At 40.3% G+C, this 24,471-nt stretch overlaps 1 long non-coding RNA gene across 2 annotated transcripts in view; it reads left to right on the top strand.

Annotated features, from left to right (window-relative positions):
- The first annotated feature begins 9,613 nt into the window (after nucleotides 1–9,613).
- The window catches only part of LOC121038789 (uncharacterized), a 36,253-nt gene continuing 21,395 nt past the window's right edge, over nucleotides 9,614–24,471 (top strand). Inside the window, exons 1-5 of one of the 2 annotated variants that reach the window (XR_005794503.1) lie at nucleotides 9,614–9,889; nucleotides 11,899–12,015; nucleotides 14,695–14,794; nucleotides 20,012–20,101; nucleotides 21,570–21,729. This is a non-coding gene — a long non-coding RNA (uncharacterized LOC121038789). The remainder of the gene's footprint in view (nucleotides 9,890–11,898; nucleotides 12,016–14,694; nucleotides 14,795–20,011; nucleotides 20,102–21,569; nucleotides 21,730–24,471) is intronic. The other variant, XR_005794504.1, reaches the window with a different exon arrangement.

The following is a 24,471-nucleotide window of genomic DNA, read 5'->3' as shown; positions in this document are numbered from 1 at the left end:
TTTTTTCATAAGTTTATCAACCATTTGCATTTTAATAACCTATTTATCACTTTTGCCCATTTAAAAAAATGTTTAACGTTTTATTTTCGAGAGAGACAGACAGAGCATGGGGGAAGGGCAGAGAGAGAGGGAGAATCCAAAGCAGACTCCAGGCTCCAAGCTGTCAGCACAAAGCCCGACGTGGGGCTTGAACCCACAGATATGAGATCATGACCTGAGCCAAAGTCAGATGCTTAACCAACTGAGTCACCCGGGCACCCCTGCCCATTTTTTTTCTATTGGAGTTTTAATTTTTCTCAATTTGTACAAGTTCTATTAATATCATGGATATTAACCCCTTGCCTCAAATTATTGTTATTTTCCTCAGTCTGTCATTTGTCTTTCAATCTTACATATGATTTTTTTTGGCCACATAAAATGTTTTCAGTTGTTTGTATTCCACATTATTTATTTATTTATTTTCCTATTTTATTACTTTTATGTTTAAAAATGTTTCCATTTAAATCTTTGGCCTGCCTTTAATTTATTAAGATGCAGTGAGGTAATAATCTAATATTTCCCCCCTAATTACTGGTCAATTTTCCCAACATTTTTTAATGATCCTTTATTTTTTTTCAGTCATATGAATGTCAATTCTTGTCACATACTTAACTAGCACCCAGTTCTTTCCCATTTCCCCGCCCCCTGCAACCTGGGGCTCCATCGTATTGTCAGAGAATGAGACCCAGCCCAGTCCCCAGTTCACATACAGCCAGGGGCATTGGTGAGCACTGCTTCAGACCGAGTCCAGGAAGGAGGTGGGGAGGGGAGAATGGAGGCAGTGTTGCAGCAGTTCTTGGGGAACAGGACTCTGACTCATGCAGTGACAGGAACATTCATGGGCGGCTCCTTCGAAGCACAAAAATAAACGGGGATCTAATGGCACAGTGGCAGACTGCCTGGACCTTATTCCCTGGACTGCGGCATTGGGGTGATGGCCTGTCTGTTCTGGCCATTGCTTTAAGTGCTGGCATGATGCCCCCTTGACGTAGAACTGTGCCCTGATCACTCAGGGTTCAGGGTGACTAAGGATAGCTTCCTTAAATCCTTATCCAACCATCCCCTTCAAAAGGGAGTTATTTTTAGCGTTTCAGAAGTAAAAAGAAAGGGGACAAAAAAGTTTCATCTCTATCAAGGCATTCTGCTTAACATATATTCTCTATTTAAAAAAAAACCCAATGACCCTTTTTTAACTGGGAGAGACAAGCATGCACAGACCTTCATCACTGTCATGTCTTGAATCCTTCCAGGAACCTCAGAGGCTAGTGATGCTTCTGCTGTTGCTCAATCAGGGCTGGTCTCTCCACTCCCGGGGATGCTGCTGGTCTCTCTACTCCCAGAGATGAGAGTGCTCTCATGATGAGTGCTCTCTACCGGTACTCTCTACCGCTCCAGTGCCCAGAAGTGGGTTGTCCATCCCTGGAGTCCTTTGAATCCAATCGTGGTTGCCATTCCTGCCCCTGTCTTCTACCACCAAACCCAAGCTACCACCTGAGCCTCACTTTTGCTGATGTTGGAAGTCCTTGCTTTGAGAAGGGGTAGCCTGCCCAGCGTAGCTCCCTCTGGGCAGGCAAGGGCTGTCGTAGACACTTTATTTGGACCCTGTGCAAAGATGCCTAGCTGAGGGGTAAGTGTAGGCTGAAACTCAGCACTCAACACAGCAGTCCTGGCATGGTGCTATGGAGGTGGGCAGGTGCTAGGTCTGCCTCAAGAAAGGTGTGCCTTTCACATTTGTACGAAGACACTGTCTGTGCTGGTGGCAGTCCTGGGGTGGGGCTTGGAGACACTATAAGGTAGCCTGGAGCTATAGCCTTTTGCATTAAGAAAATATACCAGACCCCTTCCAGTATTTAAAGGGAAGGTCCTTGTCAGGTGCCACACGTTTTATGTGCTTCTTGTCAGTTTCTCTCCTTGCCCTCTGGTGGGAAGCCCATCGTCATTGACTATACTTCTGTATTTTGAGTGACTGTGTGAACACATCACCTCTTCTTGCCTTTAGCTGAGGGATACCTGTGCTGCCATGATGAAAGTGTTCTCTGAGATGAAGTATCCAGTGTGTGGTTCTTTATTAGCCCTCTTTTGTGACTTTCCAGAGGCTTAGAGATTTATAAATAGGACAGCCCATGCCATGAATAGGGGCAAAGAACATCCACGGACTTGTCAACCCCATACCCTTCTCTTAGAAACAGTTTCTCCTCCAACTACCCCTTGCCTTCCCTCTTATCCCCATGGCTAAGTCAGGAGTGTCATTTCCATCTGTTAGATTTTCCCTGGGGGTTTTCCAATTAAAATTGAGAGGGACTGTTTATCTCTAGGAATAAAACTATAAGTTTTTAAAAAGAAAAAGAAAAGAGTGTGTATGGTTAGCTTTCTTCCTTGTAGAGATAGTTGATCTGCATGGAGAATGACGGTAGCCTGTAGGGAGAAGCAGAGATTCCAAATACAGAAGGAGAGAGTTCCGGCAGCTTTCCAGTCTCTGTTTCCCATTGTTCCAGGGGGTCAGCTGCCTCCCAATTTTCCCCATAATTTGGTTACTCACCTCCTTCTAGGATTTGGTGAACCAGTAAACCCTGCTTTCCATTCCCTTTGCTTAGGCTAATTCAAGTTGTGTTTCTACCACTTTATGACCAAGAGCTTTACTTATACAAAGGCAAATAAAGTACCCCAGGGATTCTTTGTTTTTCTAGACTCCACTGGGCCTGGACTATAGATATGACTTCACACAGATGGAAACACAGAAGGTCTATTGGATCACCTGTCATTTGGATTGCTAAATGGGACTCATTACCGGGCTGAAGTTTAACAGTGAAGTGAACAGTGAAGGAAATAAAGTCCAGAGGGTTTTCCGGTTCACAATAATGCTGATTTCCTGAGAAAACTGCTTGACCTCAGACAAGGCATTTACTTTTTCAAGAGAATTGTTTTGTCTTTTTTTTTTTTTTTAAACAACAGAGTGCTATTGTATAGTAGGCATTCTTGAGATGATTTTCTTTCTATACACATATATGAGAAAAACAAACAGGGATATGAGCAGAAGAAACAGGATTGTACATGCATATGTGTGAAGGACAGTACAAAGTGTCCCTGCTGAAAGTTTGCTCATGGTTTCATAAGGCCAATGTTATTGTAAAGCTATTTTTCATGTTTGCATTAAAGACACACACGCAGTCACCGTTTATCTTGGGAAAACTCTATGGGGGCTACAGGGTTGGACAAACAGTTCCTTCGCATGCAGTGTTTATAACCTTAGTCTGGAGGTATATTCCTGGGAAGAAATTAATGCAAGGACAATTGAAATAGATACTGTAACAAGGAAAATGAGGTCTTCTGGAAGCGCTGAGGGAAGAGAGAATAATTCCAGCTGGGTGAAACACAAGTGGCAGATTTGTATTCCTTCCCCAAACTCAGAGAAAATGATCTACAAATCTAAAATGTCAGTTTATTATTTTTCGATGCCGGACAAGTTTCTAGACGCTTCTTTGGTTGTACATGAGCTTACTACAGGGCCCTTAACTAACTCCTGACACTTCTTTAACTGAGAGTCTATTATACGATGAATATTTCTCAAAATACTTCACAATTGTAATGCTTGCAGATTTTATAAGGTGAGGGGAAGGCAGTGAATGGTTTGATGGACGAAGTCCAAAGGGCAAATCTCTTTTCTTACTAAAGAGCAAGGTTGGCATGTTTTGTTTTGTTCTGTTTTGTTTTTTAAGGGTCAGATAATAAATATTTTGGCTTTGCAGGCTGTGAGAATCCTGTCACACTACTCAACACCACTGTGTTAGAAGTAGCTCCAGGCAATACATAAATTATGAACATGGCTGTGTCCCAGTAAAACTTCATTTACAAAAAAACAGTAGAGGGCTGGATTTAGCCTGCAGGCTGTAGTTTGCTGACACCTGAAGGAAGACAAAAGGGAAAGGAGAAAGGTTATGAGCATTTAACAAAAAGAACCTACCGGTCCTGTGTTGCACATTATGGGGAAATATCAGATTGTAGACCACACGGTCCAAAGTCCGGTACAGTGGAGGAAATCTGTAAACAAATTACCAACACATGACATGAAATGGGGTGACCGTCAAATAAGTGAGGACCAAATATTTCTGGTTTAGGAAAGGCAGAAGACAAAGGATCTGCTCACCTGGAGAACGGGCAAGGGGCTGTGGGCAGGAGAGAACAAGGGACATTTGGAAGGAAATAAAGGCACAGAGTTATGTGCTCACAACTTGCTTTCTGTCTTTGCCTTTCCCAGAGCCTCGTGGCTGGATGCCCACTCCATGATCAGTCTGGCCCTGAAGGCCGATCTCAGCAGCTGTAGATTCACCAACGTGGCTTGAAATAATGTCATGCTCCTGGGGCCCAGACTCTGGTGGCATGAGTGCTAGCCACCCCCAGGTGTGCCCCTGAGATTCCTTCACTATAACATTTTCCAAACCTAGTATTGGCTCTTTTTTTTTTTTTTTTTTTTTTTTGACAGACTTTCAGCTTTGCCTTAGTTTCTCCTCCTGAGTTCACCTGACCCAAATGCCCCTTTAGGACCAGGACTTTGGCAGCCAGACGGCACCTCCCAACCCATCCTTCCTGGAGCTGGATCTCACTCCCAAAAGTCTCTGCTCACAGGTGCAGGTCTGCTGTACCAGGGCAAATATCCACATAATTGATCCATGTCCCAACTGACTTCCAAATTATACTGGCCCAGTTTCTTCCTTCCCCGACTAAAGAAGCCAGATGGCTTACTCTTTTTACCTGCTGGCTCTCTGTTGCAGGAACTGCACATGCCTTGTGCCTGAGCCCACCTAAGTTGGTGTCACAAGCCTCATGCCCACCCAGCCTAAAATGGCCCAGACTGAAATAAGCTTCCAGGCCATCCTCTGACTCCCTTGTTGCCAGTTTTCAGTCAAGATTCCCATTTGTCAAGTTAAAAAAAAAAAAAATAAAAATAAATAAATAAATAAATAAATAAATAAATAAAAAGCCAACATTGATGGGATGCAAGTAGCTTTTACCTATAATTATTGGTAGAGGCCACATGGAGCTGTTTTTTTTTTAATTAATTAATTTATTTTTGAGAGAGAGAGAGAAAAACACAAGTGGGGGAGGGGCAGAGAGAGAGAGAGAGAGAGAGAGAGAGAGAGGGAGACACAGAATCCGAAGCAGGCTCCAAGCTCTGAGCTGTCAGCATAGAGCCAGACATGGGGCCGAACCTACAAACTATGAGATCATGACCTGAGCTGAGGTTGGATGCTTAACTGACTGAACCACCCAGGTGCCCCTGCAGCTGTTTTGAGGAGAGTGGGGCCACATCTGGGCTTGATGAGAAGTAACATGAGTAATTAGCAATGAGCCCCGTTTACCTCTCTGACATACAGCCCCCATCTAAGAACAACCTTGCTAGAAACCTCAGAGTTATCAGCCTACCTGCTTTGAGACTTTTGTCACCAGATCTCATGGAAGGATGGAAACAGGTGTGGATACTTGAGTAGATGCTCCTGTTTGAAGAGGAAAATACCCATCACCTCTCACTTGGATCCTATCCATGGTCATGCCCTTGCTAATTCCAAATATCCACCATCTATCTACTCTGCTAGATATTTGATAGATGGTGTATGTTTTGGAGCATTTGGAGGCCACATCTGGACGTTTCAGGAAAGGCCACGTGATGGATTAGCAATGTCCACCATGGGTTGGGAGGAAGAATGGGGAGAATGCTGGTGTGCAAACCACATATTTTCCATCCCTGCCCCAGGCCAAGAGGGCAGTATCCTGAGTTATGTGTTTGGGAAAGAGGCAAAATGCTGCATCAGGTCCTCAGGGAGCAATAGCAATATGTCTTGTGTGGTCTCATGACCCTTGTGTGAATCATGAGCACCTCAGCCTGTACCATACGAGGACTTCCTTCCTCACAGCCCAACAGAAGGTCACTGGAATTATCAGCCGAGATCATCTTGAAATATAGTATAGCAAGATCAGTTCAAATAACAAGATTGATCTTACCCTCTCAGCACTTTTATTCCAACTGGGCCTAAATTCCTTTTATAGCCTAGCATAACCAGAGAAAAGACTCTCCACTGATATTCTCCCAATATCACCTACATCTCATAGGTATCCTTGTCTCAGATAAGTACCCTGAAAAGTCAAAAAATATTAAAGCAAAAGAGTGCAATGTGAAAAACCTTGTCACCTGTAGGTAAGGCCTTAGTCCTTAGGACAGGCCAGGGGGCAGAAAACCTCTGAATTCCCTAGGCAGGATTCCCTGTAGTGCTGAAAGTTTTTACTTCAATGATCTCAGAGGGCAGTATGAACCAAAACTGAGGTCAGCTCGATCTTATAATACACAATAATCAAGGAAATGTTAGTTAAAACAAAAGTGGAATTATTTTAACCACTGAGATTAGCAGGGTTTAAAAATTTTTTAAATGATCAGAGTTAGTAAAGTTATAGGAAAGTATACATTCTCATTTCCTGTTGTTGGGAGCATTAATTAAAACAACCTTTCTCTGCATTTTGCAGTTTGTATAAAATTTGAAATGTTCATACCTTTTGGCTCAGCATTTTTATTTTTAGAAATTTATTCTAAAGAAATAATTGGACAAGTGTATCTAAGTGAATGTATGATGATGTTAACTGCAGTGTTTTAAATCAGGAATAACATAAATGTCCAGTAATAGACTTATTTAAGTAAACTGAGGTACATTCAGATGAGATAATTAATATTTTTTTTTAATTTTTTTTTCAACGTTTATTTATTTTTGGGACAGAGAGAGACAGAGCATGAACGGGGGAGGGGCAGAGAAAGAGGGGGACACAGAATCGGAAACAGGCTCCAGGCTCCGAGCCATCAGCCCAGAGCCTGACGCGGGGCTCGAACTCACGGACCGCGAGATCGTGACCTGGCTGAAGTCGGACGCTTAACCGACTGCGCCACCCAGGCGCCCCGAGATAATTAATATTTTAAAGAATATCATGAGAAGTATATATAAATATAAAAATACATAAATAGTTTATAAAATAGTGTGATAGTATGATTATAATTTTATCATTAAAATGTGTATTGTATGTAAATATTTATTCTAAAAAGACTGAAAAATATATATAGCACTGAGGATGAGAAAATAAACTGTGGGCCATCCATACAGTGAAGTATTATGTGGATATTAAAAAGATGAGGTTGATCTATATGCTGATGGGGAAAGATGTCTATTATATATATATATATTTTTTTTTTAAGTTTATCTTGAGAGAGAGAGAGACGTGTGTGCATGTGTGTGTGCATGCATGCAAGAGTAGGGGAGAGACAGAGAGAAAGGGAGACAGAGAATCCCAAACAGACTCCATGTTATCAGCGTAGAGCCCTACATGGGGCTCGATCCCATAAACTGTGGGATCATGACCTGAGCTGAAATCAAGAGTCTGGCACTTAACTGACTGAGCCACCCAGGCCTCCTCAAGTTTTTATTTAAGTTTCAGTTAGTTAGCATACAGTGTAGTATTAGTTTCCAGTGTACAATATAGTGATTCAACACTTTCACGCAACGACCCGTGCTCATAACAACAAGTGCACTCCTTGATCCCCATAAGATATTGAGTATGAACTCATTTGTATTTTTTTAAAAAGTTTGTTAAAAGTTTCACAAAAACATCTCTGAGGATATACATTTAACCAGTAACTGCAGTTCTATCTTGAGTGAGAAACGAAGGGGCTGTTCTGTTTATCTAGTTCTCCATGACAACTCACCTTAAAACATTGTGGCTTGAAGCACCGTATTCATGTATTAATTCTCCCTGTTTATGTGGATCAGGAATTTGAAAGCTGCAGCTGGTGGTTTTATCATATTCAGAATATCATCAGACTGTGGCTGGGGTTGGGCCATCTTTGAACACTTGTTCATTTATACTTAGGCTGCTTGCACTGGAAAGGTCTGAACAGCTGGGTCTCCTAGAAATCTCTGGGTGTTTCATGGTCTCTCCAGTGTGGCAGTTTCAAGGTAGCTGGGCTTTTTGTATGGCCTCTGACTCCAAAAATGAATGTTCAGAAAGAATGAGAAACAAGCAGAAGCCTGCTGCCATTTATGACCTAGTCTTGAAAGTCACTTTTGACACTTTCTTCTAGTCAAAGAGTTACAGAGGCCTGTCCAGGCCTCAGGGGAGGAGTCTAGACTCCCACCTCTTTTCACTTTCTTTTCTTCCAGTTTTAGTGAGATACCACTGACATATAACATTTTATTCGCTGAAGGTATACGATGTACTGATGTTACATGTGTATGTATTGCAAAATGATTACCGCAGTTAAGGTTAGTTAACACATCCGCCACCTAACATAGTTACAATGTGTGTGTATGTGGTGAGAACTTTTAAAATCTATTCTTCTAGCAACTTTCAAATGTACAATACAGTGTTGTGAACTATAGTCACCATATTGTATATTACATCCGAATGATTTATTCATTTTATAACTAGAAGGGTTTTTTGTTTTGTTTTTTTTAAGTGAGCTTTATATCCAACATAGGGCTTGAAGTCACAACCCACAACCCTGTGATCAAGAGTCACACGCTCTATCTACTGAGCCATCCAGGAGCCACGGAAAATTTATTCCTTTTAACCACCTTTACCCATTCCTCCCATCCCCACCTCCTGTCCCATCCTATCACAAGGGATGATGAAATAGCTCACTTCTTCACTTCAATTTCCTTTGTGCACTCCATCACCATTTTTGCGACTATACTGGTTACCTTAAAATCAACTATTAAAACACAGCATTAAGAACTATAAAAGCAGTAAGATAGGAAACATTTTACATAGGGAGGTGGACCCAATTATTTAAGCTATAAAGTTAGTGTGACAAATTATATTAGAATTTAGTTGTCTTTAACATCCAATTTAAACTAAATGCCTCTCTCTCAATTCACTTCTCAAGGGAAACTTCAAACGCACAGTGGAGTTTATTGTGCTGCTAAAAATAAAATCATTATGATACCATATTAGAAATTGTAGTAGGGGCACCTAGGTGGCTCAGTTGGTTAAGCATCCAATTCTTTAAAAAAATGTTTTAACGTTTTATTTTTTAAGAGACAGAGAGAGATAGCACAAGCAGGGGAGGAGCAGAGACAGAGGAAGACACAGAATCCAAAGCAGGCCCCACCCAGGCTCTGAGCTGTCAGCACAGAGCCTGATGCGGGGCTCGAACCCACGAATGCAAGATCATGACCTGAGTCAAAGTCAGATAATCTACCACGTGAGCCACCCAGGCACCTCAAGCATCCAATTCTTGATCTCACCTTAGGTCTTGATCTCCGGGTCCTGAGTTTAAGCCCCACATTGGGCTCCATGCTGGGTATGGAGCCTGCTTTAAAAAAAGAAGAGAAAAAGAAAGAAATTGTAGTAGACGAGAAACCCTGGTAAAAATGAAAACTGGCTCATTATTCTAGGAATAGGGAAGGGAAATGGGCTAAAAATTGGAAGACCAAGCAACAGAAGAAAACAGAAGACTCAGCATGGCAGAGACTGCCAGTGGACAGCCCAGCTTCCAATTGGACCCCCCTTACTATTGGGTACAGCAATGTATCCAGTCCAATAAAAGTATTAAGTTTGCCAGCTTAACAAATAAAAACACAGGGCCCTCAGCTGAATTTGTCTTAGTATAAGCCTGTCTCATACAATATTTTATCTGGCAATCCTGAAAAGCTTATTTACCAACCTTCCTCATAGATATGGGTGATCAAGATCCAGAAGAATCCGCCGCAATGGTCAGGATTACAGACTGAGAAAGGAGGTTGCTGAGCACTGATGACATCACAGAGCGACTGACCGTACAGGCTGGATTTTTCCTACAAGCTTCTTACTTGTGTAGGTTTGTTATTTCAGTTTTCTGTTTTATGTAATTAAACTCAATCAGTCCTAACTCAAACACTTTGTGTGCTATTGTCAAAGCAGTATTCTCTATCCAAGCAGAGTAGAAGAAGGTATCAGCAGAGGATGGGGTTGCAGATAATTAGCCAAGACCCTTATACACAGGTGACTGGCCTCAGAGAGGTCTAGAAACAGGCATCCAAGACTGGGTCAAGAAGGCTGGAATTCTAAAGCAAGGAAATTTAACCCTTGTAGGAAATGGGGTGGCAGGTAAAGGCTTCCTTCTAGAGGGATCCGATCATGATGTCAGATCAGTTTTGGTGAAAGACTACCTTGAGTGACATGCTGACTTCTATTGTCCCTACCTGAGACTGGCCTGGCTTCAGGGGGAGAAAACCATGTTAACTGCTCTTAGCTGCACAGGTCAGAGTGCTAAGTTACAGCCAATGTTTACATTAGCTAATGAGGGCTTATTATTTGCCAGCCAGGGTTCACCATGCCTTTTGTGTATTAGCTTATGCAGTTGTCCTAACAGTGCTAGGAGGAAAGCATGATAATTATCCCCATTTCACAAGTGGGTACAGTAAGGCACAGAGACAGTAGAGCTGAGATTTCAACTCAGACTACTTGCTTCTAGGCTCTTGTTTTTAACCATTGCGGTCTGCTGCTGCTTAGCCCCTAAGTGCCAGCTCACAAACTTGTGTTCAATTATGATGACATTTTCACTGTGACAACATTTTCACTAATATACAGTGATGTGAAACAAAGAATGATAATATAGTGAACTTTAAAAATTTTTTTAACGTCTATTTTATTTTTGAGACACAGAGAGACAGAGCATGAACGGGGGAGGGTCAGAGAGAGGGAGACACAGAATCCGAAACAGGCTCCAGGCTCTGAGCTGTCAGCACAGAGCCCGACGCAGGGCTCGAACTCACGGACCGCGAGATCATGACCTGAGCCAAAGTCGGCCGCTTAACTGACTGAGCCACCCAGGCACCCCTATAGTGAACTTTTAAAAATAAAGTTAGATTCACTTAATGTAAAAGGCCATAATTTATTTTGAGTATATCCATCCTCCTGAAATGAGGGCAATAGTAAGAAATTATTGTTAATCTTTAAAGTTTTAAAAACTCTTGGCAAATAAAAAGGAGCTAGCCCTATACAACAGTTGGAAAATTGATACCATGCGTGTGCTCCAAGTGTGGAGGATTTTTTTTTTTAATTTTTTTTTTCAACGTTTATTTATTTTTGGGACAGAGAGAGACAGAGCATGAACGGGGGAGGGGCAGAGAGAGAGGGAGACACAGAATCGGAAACAGGTTCCAGGCTCTGAGCCATCAGCCCAGAGCCCGACGCGGGGCTCGAACTCCCGGACCGTGAGATCGTGACCTGGCTGAAGTCGGACGCCCAACCGACTGCGCCACCCAGGCGCCCCAGTGTGGAGGATTTTAATACCGGGAGCTAGAGACCTACAGACTTTGGAAGGGCCAGCACAGTAAAGGACGCTCTCGCCAAAGACTGCAGCCTGCAGCCCAAAGTGGGTAGTCCTCCAAGGCTCACCTGAAATCTACTTTTTTTTTTTTTTTTAATTTTATTTTTGAGGGAGAGAGACAGACTGTGAGCAGGGGAGGGGAAAAGAGAGAGGGGAGACACAGAATCTGAAGCAGGCTCCAGGCACAGAACCTGATGTGGGGCTCAAACTCATGAACTGTGAGATCATGACCTGAGCCAAAGTTGGACGCTTAACTGACTGAGCCACCCAGGCGCCCCTCACCTAAAACCTGCTTTTAAAGTCAAGACCGTAAGGGAAGCGCGCACAAACCATCACAGCTGCAGCACCATCAAGGTGGTCTTGGCAGCCAACATTTCTGAAGCAGGTAGTTCCTTGAGGTGCATCTGGAGACTGCTGAGAACTGTGGATCCACCATCAGCTCACATACCTGCCTGTGGTGGCCTCCAAAGAGTGATAACTTTACCTTCTCTTCCACTGTCTACATCTCACTGCAGTGCTTCTCACTGACAGACCTGGAACTACATGGGGAAGGGGATCCTGGAAAATGTGAATCTCGGCTTCTCTTTATTATGAAAGAGCAAGGAAATGATATCGAAAACAGACTATCCTAGGTTTGTCTCTAAGCTTTTTTCTTTTATTTTTTAAAATACATTTTAAAATTATAGTTTTAACATTCTGTTTTATTTTTTAAAATCTGTGTTCCAAAACTGAATCTAGTGGGAATGTAGAATGGTAGAGCCACTCTGGAAAACTGTTTGCCAGTTCCTTGAAAATTGAGATCTATTACTACCACGTGATCCAACAATTGCACCCCTGAGCATTTACCCCAAAGAAACAAAAATTTATATTCACACAAAGCCTGTACACAAATATTCAAATAGTAGTTCATTTGTAATAAACTGTGGTATATTCATACCATGGAATGCTACTAAGCCATAAAAAAAAAATGAAATCTTAAATGGAAAGATATTCCAGGCTCATGGGTTGGAAGAACAAATATTGTTAAAATGTCCATACTACCTAAAGCAATCTACAGATTCAATGCATTACCTATCAAAATACCAACAGTATTTTTCACAAAGCTAGAGCAAATAATGCTAAAATTTCTTTGGAACCACAAAAGACCCTGAATAGCCAAAGGAATCTTGGTAAAGAAAAACAAAGCTGGAGGTATCACAATTCCAGATTTCAAGATGTACTACAAAGCCATGGTAATCAAAACATTATGGTACTGGCACAAAAACAGACACATAGATAAATGTAACAGAGCAGAGAGTCCAGAAATAAAGCCATGTGTATAAGGTCAATTAATCTATGATAAATGAGGCAAGGATGTATAATGGGGAAAAGACAGTCTCTTCAACAAATGGTGCTGGGAAAACTGGACCACTTTCTACACTTGATCTTAGCCAAAAGGCCGAGAAGCGATTACTGGACCACTTTCTAACACCATGCACAAAAATAAACTCAAGATGGTTTAAAGACCTAAACGTCAGACCTGAAACCATAAAAATCCTAGAAGAAAACATAAGCAGTAATTTCTCTGATGTTGGCTGTAGCAGCATTTTTCTAGATGTGTCTCCTAAGGTAAGGGGAAAAAAGCAAAAATAAATGTTTGAGAATACATCAAAATAAAAAGCCATTGCACAGCAAAGGAAAACATCAACAAAACAAAAAGGCAACTTACAAAAGATATTTGCAAGTGACGTATCCAATTCGAGGTTAGTATCCAAAATATGTAAAGCACTTACACAGTTCAACACACATACACACACACACACACACACACACACACACACACACACACACACAAATAGGTTAAGAAATGGGTAAAGGACCTGAATAGACACTTTTCCAAAAAAGACATACAGATGGCCAACAGAAAGATGAAAAGATGCTCAACACCTCTAATTACCAGGGAAATGCAAATCAAAACCACAATAAGATATCACCTTACCTCTGTCAGAATAGCTAGAAACAAAAAGATAAGAAATAACAAGTGTTGGTGAGAATATGTAGAAAAAGGGACTCTCGTGCACTGTTAGTGGGAATGTAAATTGGTACAGCTACTGTGGAAGACAGTATGGAGTTTCCTTAAAAAATAAAGAAATAGAAATACCATACAATCCAATAATTTCACTATCAGGTTATCTACCTAAAGAAAACAAAAACACTAATTAGAAAAGATACATGCTTATGCATGTTTATTGCAACATTATTTATAATAGCCAAGACATGGAAGCAACTTAAGTGTCCATTGAGAGATGAATGGGAAAGGAAGATGTGTATGTATGTATATATATATGTATATATATATATACATATATATATACATATATATATATATATGGAATATTACATAGCCATATAGAGAAGGAGATTGTGCCACTTGCGACAACATGGATGGGCCTAGAGGGTATTATTCTAAGTGAAGTAAGTCAGGCAGAGAAAGACGAACACCATGTGATTTCACTCATATGTGGAATCTAAAAAAACAAATGAATAAACAAAAAGCAGAATCAGATCTATAAATACAGAGAACAAACCGATGGTTGCCAGAGGGGAGGTGGGTGGAGGTATGGGCAATATGGGTGAAGGGGAGAGTGGGAGGTACAGGCTTCCAGTTATGGAATGAGTAAATCACAGGAATAAAAAGCACAGCATAGGGAATATAGTCAATCATACTGTAACAGCGTTGTATGGTGACAGATGGTAGCCACACTTGTGGTGAGCTTAGCATAACATATAAGCTTGTCAAATCACTATGTTGCACACTGGAAACTAATGTAACACTGCATGTCAACTATACTTAAAAATTTTTTTAAGTAAAAAGAATAAAATATTGATACATGCGACAACTTGAATGGATCATCAAAGAATTATGTTGAGTGAAAAAGGCCAGTTTCAAAATGTTACATACTGTATGTTTCCATTTATATAACATTATTTAAAAAATAGAACAGATTAGTGGTTGCTAAGGGTTAGGGCAGGATTAAGGAAGAAGATATCTGTGGCTGTAATAGGGAGGCATCAGGGATCCTAGTGATCAGCTACTTTGTATCTTGACAGTGGTAGTGAAGATATAAGTTTATACATGTGATAAAATTACAAAGAACTAAATACACATAAACACATAAATGAGTACATGTAAAACTGGTAAAACTGAATTAGGTGGATGGATTGTATAAAAACAATTTTCTGGCTGTGACCTTGTGCTGTAATCATACAAATTGGGGGCAACTACATGAAGAATATACATAATCTCTCTATATTATTTCTTACAACTGCAGGTGAATCTACAAAGACCTCAAAATAAAAATTCTAGATAACTCTGAGATATGGAACCTTCAGCACAGGATTTGAAGAAAGGATTCCAGCACTGAGCAGAAGGTGGGACTAAAGAAATGTCAAGGCTTCTTCAGACTCTTAGGATTCTCTTATTTTTTTCTTTCATTCATTCCTCTTCTGTTTTTCTTTCTTCCTTTTTCACATTTCCTTCTATTTTCTATCTACCAAGATAAGTGTGAGACTTCCCACTGGAATCCATTGCTGTTGCTTTATTGATGAAATCCTAAAACTCCTCAGTTTGGCTCCAGAACCCTCCATAATTTAGTCTCTGCCAACTCCTCTAGCCTGAAAGTCCAACAGTTGTCCTTCACAGTCCAGAGAAACCAAAGACTGGATACTATGCTGCCTTCTACCTGCCAGTCCCTCCCTCCACCCCCTGTGGTGTTTTCTTTGACTTGCCTTTCTTCGGAAGACTCATGGTGGTCCTTGATTTCACTTATTCCACTTTTTTTTTTTTTTTTGAGACAGAGAGAGAGAGTTCAAGCTTGGGAGGAGGAGGGGGAAGAGAGAGAGAGGGTGACAGAGAGAGAATCTCAAGCAGACTCCACACTCAGCACACAGCTTAACACAGAGCTCGACCCACACCCTGGGATCATGACCTGAGCCAAAATCAGGAGTTGGACGCTCAACCAACTGAGCCACCCAGGCACCCCACTTGTTCTGCTTTCAACTAACCCTCTCACAGGGTTAGTCAGTCAGCTTACCCAGGCATAGATCTGTAAGTGGCATAAAACGTGCCCCCCCCACCCCAATCTGGAAATGTGGTGCTGGTAAACCTAGATTTTGATGTGCATCTCCTTATATAAGTGGAGAAATTGAAATCAGTCCAAATTCTAATTTTAGTGCATATAAGAAATCTGTTAGTTTGAATTTGAACATGTAAGAGGAAAACTTAATTTATTATTAATAATCCTTCACTGACTTCTAAGGAAAGTGGATCTCAATGAACTAGAGGATCAATCTTGGAGCCTTTGGCACGCAGCAAGACAGAAATAAGTAGAAACAAACGGTTGTTGTGCAAGTTTGCTACAAGAGCTGGGCAGAGTGCAAGTGCTTGGCCTAAGAGAGTTTAGGAGAGAAGAAGGAAGCTCCAAGAAGGTAGGGATCATCCTCAGGAAGGCTTGCTGCTGCAGGGAGGAAGAGGGGCTTTCAAGCCAAATACAGAGATTTGAAGGAAGAGCACAGCTAAAGGACTCTCTCTCTTCCTTCTTTTCCCTTTTTGTGAAAAGCTATGCACTATTCCCCAGTGGAATTTTCAGAAAAATGTCTACTTGAATCACTTACTTTATTTTCATTTTTATTTGTTTTTTTTCAGTGTCTATTTATTTATTTTTGAGACCGAGCACAAGCGGGGGAGGTGCAGAGAGGGAGACACAGAATTCAAAGCAGGCTCCAGGCTCTGAGCTGTCAGCACAGAGCCCAACGCGGGACTCAAACTCGTGGACTGTGAGATCATGACCTGAGCCAAAATCAAGAGTCCAACACTTAACTGACTGAGCCCAGTCAGGTATCCCTACCTTATTTTTAAACGGAGTTTTGTTTTGAGGAAACTTAAAGAAGATGAATATTCTGCTGGCATAAGGGTTACAGACATGAAGAAAAAATATAAATGTCAATTTGCAGAAAATTAGTTTATCCTTCGTGTGTGTGCGCGCGCGCGCACGTGCGCGCGCGCACAAACACACACACACACACACACACACACACACACACACACAGTTAAGGAAATATCTTTAAGATATTGGTTTGAAGAGATACCAAGTGACTAGCTTATCCAGAGTCCACAGATTCCTTAATACGACCATACTTTTTATGGATTGCCCCGTAACACTTGACTTTCCATACACCAACTACTCCCAAGGAGTGAAGGATTTTCATGCTGGTACTACCTGCTGGATTATTGGATGGCTCCATTATTTCTGTTAAACAGTAGTTTGTATTCTTTTTAGAACGCTTTAATTGCATCTGGTCCTTATTGTTTCATAAAAATGAGTCAAAAAAAATACTAGTGCTAATACTTGTAAAAAGTATAAACCCATTCACTTGATACAACTGAGAAATGCATCCTCTAGGAAAAAAAGAGGATCCATTATAAGAAAATGACAAAATTAGTCAATCTGTGCCTAAAGAGCAGTTGAGATTAGAGCAGGGGAGGGGCACCTGGGTGGCTCAGTCAGTGAAGCCGAAATCGGACTCTTGATTTCTGCTCAGGTCATGATCTCACAGTTCATGAGATTCAGTGTGGTGCTCTGTGCTGACAGTGCGGAGCTTGTTTGGGATTCTCTCTCTCACTCTCTCTCTCTGCCCTTCCCCCACTCCCTCTCTGTCTTTCCAAATACATAAATATTTAAGAAAAAGATTGGCGCCTGGGAATGGGAGAGCAGAGTGGAGCGCTTCAGGGAAAAAAGGGATTTGATTGATTAAGTGATGTGTCTGGCATTTGGAAAAGCTATTGCTGCAAGTACAGCAGATTGATAGAAAAAATTAAGGATTATCAACATTGGAAATTAAGAAAAAAAAGGCAGTGGTTAACTCTAAAAAAAAAAAGATGTAAAATTAAAAAAAAAAAAAAACACACGACTTATCTCAACAGTAAACAATTACATAGTTATAATAATAATGTTGATTTACCCCCGATGTGACCTAACTCTGTTGAATGAATGAGAATAGTGAAAGTAGGGTTAGAGCTTTATTCTCCATAAGAAGAAGTGGATAGATTTCTAAAATTTGTAATCAAGAAATAGCAGTGTAGGAATATTATTTCGAAATATGCCCAAAGGGGGAAAAAAAAGAGATATGCCCAAAGAAACAGCTAAAAGTTGCCTGTCATGACAGATATCAGAATTGGTGAATGGTGAAACAGGAACTGCTGTTTTTTATTACAAGCCTTTTTTCACTATTTGATTGTTTTTTTATTTATAAATTTTTTTAATGTTTATTTTTGAGAGAGAGAGAGAGACACAGAATCTGAAGCAGAGTCCAGGCTCTGAGCTGTCAGCACAGAGCCTGATGTGGGGCTCGAACTCATGATCTCTGAGATCATGACCTGAGCTGAAGTTGGTCACTTAACCTACTGAGCCACCCAGGCGGCCCATTGCTATTTGATTGTTTTAACTGCAATGCATTATTTTGATGAGCAATTAATTCATTAAAGAATACTTTTAATTAATTATTTTAACAATTATTAATAATTAATAATTATTTTATTTATTTATTAATAATTATTGGCAAGTAATTAATTAAACAATATTTTAAAGTGGGGGACTGCCCATATCATCTCCTTTATGACTTTCATCTATTGTTCAAGAGGAAGTTAACTGTCATATGCTAGTTGTTTCCCTTTAACATGTAAAATACATGATATTGACAGATATCTTGCTTGAAGTTCCCAAGATGTGTTAACTGCTGGGAGCCAGATGTGTCATAGAGCACATAGAGGTACCTGTCAATACCTAACTGTTACCTCTGTTCCTGCCTGAGTACTTCTGCCCTTGTGTTCTGACTCTGGCCCTACTGTTAGCTCCAAAGTGGTATGTTTTAGTTCTGAGTACTTTGGCTTGGTTCTATGAAAGTCTATATCCTTGCTCGTTTGGTCTAAGCTAAGTTTACCTTCTCATCTTTCTGGAAACCTCTTCTCCTTTCCAAATTTTCTTTCAAACTCCACTTTTTCTTTCTTTTTCTTTTCTTTTCTTTTTTTCTTTTTTTTTTTTTAGCATACTTTATTCATTCACCCAACAGGCATTTTTTTAAGCCATTATTCTGGGTCAAACCCTATGCCACAACCCGGAGATAGGAAGAATATATGGTCAGAGGAGATAAATTTCTTAAGTTACAATTTGGATTTCTTTCAGAAGATTAGGGTGCCACTAACCCTCTTGTCTTCTAGGAACATACATGAAAAGATCACTAGGCAAATAAACAGGATGTGCACCACTCTCTCAATCTAGGCAGTAGCCACAAACCCTGCCTTAATGCAAGCCTGAGATAAATGGCGGTGTTAGAGACTGCATTTGGAGTCTGGCTGCACTGGGGATTCCTACTTTGCACACTGATTAATAGACCTCTGTGCCTGCATATTCAGGCATGCAATTGTGAGGACATAGGCAGGACCTTCAGAACAGACCTTGAGTCCACTTATCCAAATAGTAAACAAAAGGCAAGGACCACAAGCCTCTTTTTTAAAATATTGGCTCTGGGCCCTGCCCAAATGTGCTTGCTGCCCCTACAGGAAGTAGAATCTGTTGGACTTGGGCTCAGAGTAGGAGGACAGGAGTCTTCAACACCAGTCTAGCTTGCCAGTGAAAGTGCATCAATGGCCGTCCCCAACTCTGACCAGTCATTTCAGTTACTCCTATGAAGAAGAACCAAGAAAGGGCAAATAGAGAGAGGATGGAAATGTAGTAGAGTTTCTCTCTTCCTGAGATTAAGGCAAACACACAAGGAAAGGGGGAATGAAAACCTTTGCCTGTTCAACAGTTTTCCTTACTCCTGTGTCTTCTTTCTTCTTTTCTTAAAAATAATTAGAAGCACAAAGATATAGAAGAAACTCAACGTTCAACTAGATCATGATTAAACACACTTCCTGTATTCATTACCATGAAAATATACTAATAAAGCATATTTGTTAAATATATGTATGGCCACCCCTAAAATGCATACATCAGGGAGAATTGACCTCAGGATATTTGGGGGCCCAGTGTTGTGGGCCACGTAATCACATCACATGGTATCCTTGAATGGTTGCAAGGATTGAATGAGTTAAAATGTACAAGTGCCTGGCATGCAGAGAGCCTTAGTTGCTGTTCTTGTTGTTACTATTATTATTAATTTTTATTTGTGTAGCATATTATAGTAATTATCTCATTTGATTCTCACAACTTCCTGTGAAGGAAGTAGAACAAGTCACATTGCTGCCCTTACAGATAAAAGTTTTTCAGTATTCTATGTGCGCAATTCAGATTTTCTGATTTCTGGTTCAAAACCCCAAACATGGGTAGATACCTGGTTTTCCTTATTCAGAAATGTAAAGATTGGATTTCTTGCCTTCTCTTTGGGAACTCCCAGATGATGACAAGGTGGAAATTTGAAATTCTTGTACTCTACTGGGAAAAGAAATGATCAGCTTGGATTATTTGCAGTATTTGGCTCTGCAGTTTCCTGGGAAAATCAATATGTGTTTAGACAACTGACAAACATTTGCTTTTTGTCTTGCACAAGAAAATATTTCACATGCTGATTGTTTTATTCCTCTTAAGTCAGATGGTTATGAAGAAAGAGAGGGGTGTGAACAAGATGTCACTCCCAATCCCTTTCCTGAAGGAGGTTGACTTCGTCCATTTGTCAGGGCAGGTGGGTATCATCATCCTCCTTTTTTTCTTAAACACATCGTTTAGCTTTATATAGATAAATTATGTATAATACATATATATAAATGCATATATAAAAGATACACATATGTATGTACATATGCACATACACACATGAATAAATAATTGAAAACATGCTCTGCACATTGCTCTTTAACCTGCTGGGTTTATTTAACAACATGATTAACCCCAAGAACGTTTTCCTATGTCCTATGAATTAGTTAGATTTGCATTCCACTGTAAAACCCAACATATCAAGGGTCAAACAGGTAGAAGTGATATTTGTTGTGCAAAATAAGAAACCTAGAGGTAGGCAGTCTAAAGCAGGTGTGATTTCTTCACGAGATGGACTCTGGCACCCTTAGGGTGCCATTTTAGACCTTGTGTTTGTTACCGCATTCTCACAAGATGGCTGCTCCACCCTTCACAGTGCATCTGTATCCCAAGGAAAAGGAAGAGAAAATGCAGAGAGCAAAAGGTCCATATCAGCTGAGACTGCTTCTGATTAAAGAGCTTCTCTAGAGTCCAACCTAACAACTTCCACTTACATTTCACTGGCCATATGGCCACCCAATGCCACCAGGAAACTGGTATCACCTGTTGTGTTCTTTAGGAAGCAGATGCTGGGTGGAGTTAGGAATGTAAAAGGTTTAATAGGGAGTAACACTTGTGAAAGAAGCAGGACACCAAACTGGTCAGGAGGGCCATCATTCCCTAATGCAGACCTGACAAATCTCTGCCAGCCCAATGTGCAGCCCCAGGACAAAGATTGCCATTAGGGAAGTCCTGTGTTGGGTAGAAATGGTTAGGCCTTTATATTACCATCTTATTTAGTCATTGGCTAGGAGCTGCCTCCAGGAGAGCATGATCTCAGCTTGAAATTTGCCAGGAGCTAAAAAAATGAGTCAGCTAATTTTGAGACTCTCATACTCCTTGAAGTGGGTAGCAACTCCTTTCTTAAAGCAAGGGGATCTGGGCGGCACATCTCTACATTTGCCACACTGGAAAGTGAAAGTTTTAATCTGGGCACACTGCCTTCCCAAAGATACTTGGAGTTCTGTTACTAGGGAAGAATAGAGGATATCATGTAGGTCATTGTTGTGTCTGATATGCTTCAAGTTTTCTACTCAGGAGACATGAACAGTCTTGTCAGATAAAAGCAGATTATTGAACAAACTTCCATGAGTAGTTGTGTGCCATGGTGGAAGGGTGTCCAGAAACAGAAATGTCATCTTCATTGGAGAGCATCTGTAGCTCATCTTCCCATGGCATCACACTGCCTCTCATGTTGGGTAATTCCAAAAGAAATGGGACTAGCTTAGAGGTGAAATGGTGAGCACAGGTAATGATACAAATAAATGTGCATAAGTGTTGCTATTTGTCTCCTCTCCTAATTTTGTACTTTTGTAAAGTCACTGGCATAATTTTGTTTTGTTTTGTTTTTCCTTTAGGCTTTTAAAGATTTGGCTCATTGATATTTTTAATTGGTAAACTGGGGAGAGACCAATTATTCAATCCTCTCTTTTGAGGCCGAATAATGCAGAGGCTCTTTGGATGATGCAAAGTCTCATTCAAAAAAGGAATTCTCCAGGGAAAACTGAAACAAGTGGGGTAAGCAATTTAGGAGTTATAGATTTTTTCCTTTAGGATGTTTTATCTCTCTGCTTTGCTGAAGTTGCTTCCTCTAATCTGAATATTTCTAATGCTATCAAGAAAAATTCCTTGTCCCTTGCAGCAGGAAATATGTTTCACATTCTTCAGATACAATGAAGAGTACTTGTGAAGCTCAGAAAGGATATCCTGAGTCTCTCTCTGTTCAGATATCTGGGCCTGTGCTTGGGCATGGATCTAGCTGTTTGATTAATTCTAAAAGACAGCCATGTGCATACAAGTAAAGCCTCAAAATGTGGAAATGTGACATAATAGAGAATACATCTGGGTCGTAGCTAATCTTGGAAAACTGGCGAATAATTTATTCTCCTAATTAGTTTCCTTGAAGTCTAACCAAAGTTCGCTGTTTACCAGTAATTAGGATCTCCATTTCAGCTCCTTCTTTCACAGAGAAAAACAGCATGATCAGTTTTAAATTGATAGTAATTAAAGGTTTTTTGATAATGTTTTTAATTAAAAATATATATTTACTATAGAAAATAGAGAAAAGCACCAGGATGATTAAAATTGCTCCTAATTACACCAGCTAGAAGAAATCAACATTATATAGTCTTTCAATCTTTCATAATATTTATACATTATATTTTGTACAGACAAAATGTGTATAGGTATAAAAATGCATGTGAATTGGGACCACGCTCTGCACTCCATTATGCTTAGCAACATACCATGAACATTTTTTCGTGTCATTAAGTTTCTTCTACAGCACACTTTTCAAAGGCTGCAAGGTGCTCCATGGAACACATGTAACATAATTTATTCAGCTAATCTGTTATTATTGAGTGTTTCATTTCTTTCTGATTTTACATTATTATAAATAATTTTGTGCTGAATAACCTTGTCACTCTCTCACACCCCTGGTTATTTCCTAAGGATAAATATATGGAAGAGGATGAACATTGAATATAGATACCCCTTGTTTCTGCCTACTCAGAATTCCTTCTTCTTCTTTTTTTTTTAAGTTGACAGAACTGACCTCCTATTCCACTATTTATCCATTTCCTTTCAGGAATTGCTTTTGCTCTCACCTGGTAGAACTTTTTGTCACATGGTTGGGATTGATCACAGTGTCCTGTTTCCTATCACCTCAAACACAGTGACTGGTCCAGGAGTGGGCATACGACCCAAGCAGGACCAGTAGGAGGGAATTTTTCTAAGTCTGATAATGATGTTTGGATAAAAACATCTCTTTTCTTCCAAAATTATGGACACCAAGGACTGTTTAAGGTTGGAACTGACAAGGGCCATCTATGCCACAATGATACCAACATAGGAAAAAGCGGAGCTGAGAGATGGAGACAGAAGGGAGATTTCTGATGACATCATTTCAGTTTCTGATTGCCCTAGACTTTTCCAATTACTTGGCCTAATATAGTCCTCTTTTTGCTTAAAATTATTTGAACTGGCTTTCTGACTTTAGGCAACCAAGACTTGACTAATGTAGATATCCTTAAGGTTTTGATACATATTTCCAAATTATTTCCCAGAGCAATATTGCCAAATAGACTTGTGGAATATGGAATTTTGAATTGAAGTGTAGTTGATATTGCTGCAACTTGCCAGCGTAGAATTAGTGATAAGAATCAATCTTATCTCTTCTTTCCATACCCTCATCCCCTCCTGATTAAAAAAGCATTGCAGACAAATCATGCTCGGGTGTGAGTAAAGGCAGGAATGTGATGAATATAGATCAGACAAGGGTTATATTATGCCCTTATGTCAGGCTGAGTAAAAGCCCTTGCTGTCAGGGAGGGGGTAAAAAGCTTTATGTACTCCTTACCAATTATATAGTGAGTCTCTAACACCTTTACTTTCCTCCCATCTTTAGAAGTGAAAGTTAAGAGAGGTCTTAAGAGGAGGCAGTTCAAGAAAGGAGCTAAATTATTCAGGAGTAAGTTGTCAACTTCAAGTTAGTGAGCCAAGGAAGAGTATTTTAGAGAGAAACTCAGTGACTGAACTAGGTGGGACCGATGTTTGGGAGCCAATTAAAGAGGCAGGCTGGTGAGCAGCTGTGGGAGGAGGTGGATTGGGGAAATATGATTTTAAAAGGCTGCTAAAATAACACTGGCAAAGACAAATCGACTCCAACGTTTCACTGGAATGACTTGGAAAGCTGTGCCTAATTCTGGTTCTCGTATCAATTGCTTATATAGTTAAGGAAATGCAAATTGGTTCCAGTCTCACTGGAGTAGGCACTGCCCTCAAAAGGAAATGAAAACAATACTCTATTAACAGCAGTCCACTTAATTTGCATACTTTTGAGATATACATGTTCACTAGTGGTCAGCTGAAATTCCTGAATCAATTAATGTGTGGCCTAGTGCTGTTTCTTGAGAAACAGCAAGTGGTTTGTTTTACTCACCCTTTCATATACCTCCGAAAACGGTTTCTGGTTCATAGAATTACAAATGAACAAAACTGGAGAAAGAAGAGAACTTCAGAAAAACAGGAACGAATTGTTGAATGCTTTTAGAACATTTCCTGCTGGTCAGTAGAAGTGAATTAGCAAGCAAATGTTTTTAACCCTACTTTTCATTGATTAAAAAAATAAGTTTATCCATATCCTGACCAAATCAATGTTGAACACACATTTATAGAATATTTGCTTGTAGGGGCCACTTGACTTTACCCAGGTCTTCTGGGAGGTTGAGAGTGAAGGATAGGATATAGCAGCAAAGGTAT

The sequence above is a fragment of the Herpailurus yagouaroundi genome, unplaced genomic scaffold (genome assembly GCF_014898765.1).
Source record: "Herpailurus yagouaroundi ecotype Mexico unplaced genomic scaffold, PumYag 166, whole genome shotgun sequence".
Taxonomy (NCBI): Eukaryota; Metazoa; Chordata; class Mammalia; order Carnivora; family Felidae; genus Herpailurus; species Herpailurus yagouaroundi.
The sequence above is the reverse complement of the archived record's forward strand: the minus strand, read 5'-3'. Positions and strand labels throughout refer to the sequence as shown.